The following is a 4,581-nucleotide window of genomic DNA, read 5'->3' as shown; positions in this document are numbered from 1 at the left end:
TCAGAGAATTTGGTTGAGACAGATTCTAAAACAACAGTTGTATCCAAAGCTGATAAATTGGATAAACTGAGGTCTAAGGAAGATATCCATGATCATGGTTCTGGAAAGAACATATTTTCGAAGAAAGAAAACAATGATTGTCCAATAGGACCATCAGTTTGTTCTCTCCGTGACAGAACCAAAATGGAATGTGCTGATGATGCAGAAACTGAGGGCGATAGTGATGGCTTTGATGATGAGAAGATTGATATTGAGATGGAAAAACAAAGATTCCTGAAATGGCAGTGCACATTTAGTGAAGATAATTTTTCAACAACTCAAAAGACAGAGTTTAATCTCTGTATAAAGTGTAACAGAGATGGTCAGTTGCTGATTTGCAGTACAAGAACCTGTACACTCGGGGCCCACCCAAGTTGCTTAGGTTATGATGCGCTCTCTGATGATTGTAGACACTTTTATTGTCCATTTTGTTCACATTCCAATGCCACATCTGAGCATCTTGAAGCAAAGAAAAAGTTATCTTTAGCAAGGAAAGGTCTGATTGATTACTTGAGTTTTAAGAATGAATCCCAGCCAAAAAGAAATTCAAAAAGATATGATTTGGAGGGAAAAGATCAGTATACTCATAATAAGCGACAATGTGGTTCTAAGAAGCATGGGCAACAAAAGGAACCTTTGGAATCATGTCTTGATCGCAATCAGCTATCTGAAGAAGGCAGAATGACATCTTGTGGATCATTTGGTGTAATGGTTGCCCCTATAGAGGAGGCACATGCTGGGTCTGAGTGTGAAACTGAACATAACCTGAGAGGTGAATAGATTACTAAGAAGGATTATTATGTTGAACAAGAAAAGGAACAATATTAATCCCCTGGTAAAAATAAAAAAGGTTCAAGTATAATTCTTAAGATTCTCTACAAAATATTAAATTACATTATGATCTTTGAAATCTTAACTTCTATTATTAAGTTTTTTAGAGTAGTTATTGATGTTAGTATTGAATTTAGTTACTACTTATGTTTTTTGCTGTAGTTACTACCAAAATTAAATTCTAAGTATATTTAGTGTAATTTTTTATATTATTATAATTTATGATGATGTGTTAATTGAGTTACAAGTTATAACAATTTTCTTACACTTTTTCATTTAATTTTTAAATTAACTTAATAGTAAAGTGGGTGTATGTTGTTTTGTGTGGGCTATGTGCTACTTTGTCTTCAGGCCTAGTTAACTTCTAGTTTAATGGGTCAAGATAGAATCTTTACTGGGTCTAACTGTGCTTAGGCAAAGAAAAAATGTTCGCCTTACATGGCCATTGCATGCTCACACTTGGACATGCCTCTTTTTTTTTTTCAATTGTTAATATAATTATTAGAACTTTATTTCTTGCCAATATAATCTAAATTATTGAATATCTTTATTGAAAAGATAAAACTTTTATCAAAATAAAGCTACATGTAGAATGATTTCAAGTGCAAGGGAGTAGATTTAAAATTGGTTCGTGGGCCCAATTCAAATTTCTAGAAAAAAATTTAATGCCTTTGCAATTTGTTCGGTTAGTTGCCACATGAACCCACAACTATTGGTTGTTATCCTTGTTTTTTTAAGACAATTGTGTATTTATCTTTAGTACACATTGAAGTGTGGGGTTCACATATCTACATCATTTGCGTAAAATGATGTATTTTTTAAGACAACTAAGTATTTGTCTTTAATACAATTTGTTTCCATTTACAGCATTTATCCTTCAATTCCACTATCAAGACGTAGAATGGATCCTTGGGCAACTTGCGAAGAAGAAATGTTAAAGGTATTACTTTTCACTTGCTTTTTCTCTAATAGCAGCTAATGATTTGTCGATGTAGTTTCCACGCACATTTTGCATTAGTTGGTGTTCTATTTCAGTTTCTCCTTTTTTAATTGCAGTTCATGCATAATAGAATCAAGTATAGTAAACTATTCTTACATTTTCTAGAAGAGAACAATTTTTGATAGAATAATATGATACAGTGGAGCTCTACATAAATACAAAGAAAAAAAAGGTGAGATCCCAATATGTGCAAAGACTGGACACAAAACAACTCATTGGTAATACCAGTTCAATGAGTACACGTCTATCCAGATAGCTCCTTATATTTCTAGAGAGAAGCCCTATATTTGACTTCAACACTATATCTGGAAACAACATATTGCATCTTGGTTTTCCAAGGGACTAATTCCCTTGACAATATTGTGCTGTTTGTGGCCGTGTTTTTCATTCTTTTGTATCAACTGACTAGTTTTTAGCTCCTCTCCGCATATATTCTGCAGATTGTTTTCCCATCTTGGCAATTCAGCGGCTGTCATTACACTCCACGACGCCACTATGCACATCACCGCATATATTCAAGTGTTGTGCCACTAGAAGATTTTTGCTCCGTCATGGTAATCCAACAACTGTCATTCTACACACTTTCCACATCTCAAACTATGCAGATCTTTTGACTTTGTCCTACTTTTCGGTGTTTGTCTCTAAATCCACCTTTTTGTTGAATCAAGATCTTCGTGACCTCCTCATTTTGGCTGTATTTTTTTTCCTAGTTTGAACTCAAGTGGTTGAGTTGTGTCTTTCAACAAATATTCTCTATTTAATTAGTCTATTTTATTTTCTTATGAATTATTGTTCCATTCTAATAGTTTAGCATTCCAAATCAATCGGAAAATATATCAATTTCTTCTCCTTCATTTTTTTACAGTTAGTTCATTTAGTAGTATTACAAATAGGACGAATAGGAGAAGTAATAAGCTATGAATGAATATGTTGACACAATTTTAATCTCGCCTAGTAGTTAGACATTCCCCTCAGTTTAATGCAATCTGCTAATGTAGCAATAGGCAGCAATCATATATTGGAATAAGAGTCGTACGTATGTATACTGTAATATTACCACTCAATAAGAACTAATGTAATGGCTAAATAATAAGATATAGGGAGAGGAGATGGGATGGAATGCTGAGGGATATATATATGATGATATCTCAGTCCCTCATTACCTTCTTAAAGTATCCCATCTTCTTCATGTCTTATTCTTTACTGTTCCTCTTTTTTTCAAGCATCTAAGAACTTCCTGACACAACAATATTTTTAAACCCATACAACCCAATAAATACGAGACTCGTCAACAAAAGATAGGGGCCTTGTGGAACTCCATTGAAAATTTGATGCCCAATCGGAAATACATACAAAAGCAAAGATAGGGGCCTTGTACGAGGCATTACGAAACTGCAACAAGAATGCAAAGAGCCAGGAGATATCACACAAGAAAATGCTCGACAAGAACATCAATTTGATGTACACTCCAAATAAGAGTACAAAGCATGCTGACCAAGATCGACTTTCCACGATTTGATGAAGAAGACATGAAGGTTGAGGTTAAGTAACAAGAATTGAAAAGGAGAATCTTGAGAAATTTCGAACCTAAACCTTTTGACCTTTCGTGGAATTAATCCAACTCAAACAAAATGAACCGATTCAAGAAGATAATTGTAAATTTGTAAACTTGATGCAGAAAATACCAACCTTTCCCGCAGATTTGTTGATGAGCAGTGATCTGGGGGCATCTATGAGCTTATCTGAATTTGGTTCGCCTATTGAAGCCGGGGATGTGCAAGAAGCGACATTCCAAGAACTCAAGATCCTAGGATTTTTAGTAAATAAAGGACCTCCACTTTTACCAATTCCATACGCAGTAACGAAACTAACCTACAATGCAAAACAATCAAGAATTAAACCATTTCGCTTGCTCACAAGATTCGACCCTAAAATAGTAACAGAAAGAAGCTTAAATGCTTATGTTATACATGCCATGAAAAGTTCTTCCCTGGACATAAGTTTAAAGCTTAGTTGTATACCTTGATGGAACTTGACTCCGACCGAAGAATGGACAATCAAGGACCAACCAACAATACACTCAATAGAGGGAAATGAGAAATTTTCAAAAATGTAAACAAGGGATAATTTAGCAACTTATAGATCTCCATTTCTATTGACCAAGAGAGTACACACAACTTCGTTAATTCAAGTATCTTGAGCCAGATTGCAGACCCTACACAATAAATGTCCATTAATACTGGTAGTGGCTAATAGAGTAACATTAACAAGCTCAAATAAATTTATTCAAGGGGATGTTTGGGAGTGTTGAATTCTGTCAAGATGCATATTCTTAAAATGCCCTGTTATGATATGATATTGAGAATTGAATGGTTGCTCAAACCGAACGCGTTCGAGTTATTGGCTTGGACCCGGATTAAATTACGGGTTATCCATTGGAACTGCTAGAAATTGAAAATAACATTCAACGACATCAGAGAGATGGGTGACAGTTCTAAGGCTATAGCAAAATTGAAATGCAATTTTTAGAAGGAACGAGATTGTCAAATGTGTTCAAAAACTGATTGAAGGGACACTTGTTCTAGTAATATAAAAAAGCAATAGGGCATTCTGCATCAGTATTGAAGAAAAATATCAATAAACGAAACAATATTAAGAATTCACTGTGCTGCTTCAGAATTTTTCTAATCTTCTTTCGCCAGTTACAAAGT

At 34.4% G+C, this 4,581-nt stretch overlaps 1 long non-coding RNA gene across 2 annotated transcripts; it reads left to right on the top strand.

Moving 5' to 3' along the window:
- The first annotated feature begins 836 nt into the window (after window positions 1–836).
- LOC124927175 lies at window positions 837–2,618 on the top strand. 2 transcript variants are annotated; one of them, XR_007098391.1, is made up of 3 exons: window positions 837–874; window positions 1,738–1,810; window positions 2,311–2,617. It is a non-coding gene; the product is annotated as an uncharacterized LOC124927175 (long non-coding RNA). The 2 variants fall into 2 exon arrangements; XR_007098392.1 differs by having other exon boundaries at window positions 839–889; window positions 2,311–2,618.
- The last annotated feature ends 1,963 nt before the right edge of the window (window positions 2,619–4,581 follow it).

This window comes from Impatiens glandulifera, chromosome 2 (assembly GCF_907164915.1).
Source record: "Impatiens glandulifera chromosome 2, dImpGla2.1, whole genome shotgun sequence".
NCBI lineage: Eukaryota > Viridiplantae > Streptophyta > Magnoliopsida > Ericales > Balsaminaceae > Impatiens > Impatiens glandulifera.
The sequence above is the reverse complement of the archived record's forward strand: the minus strand, read 5'-3'. Positions and strand labels throughout refer to the sequence as shown.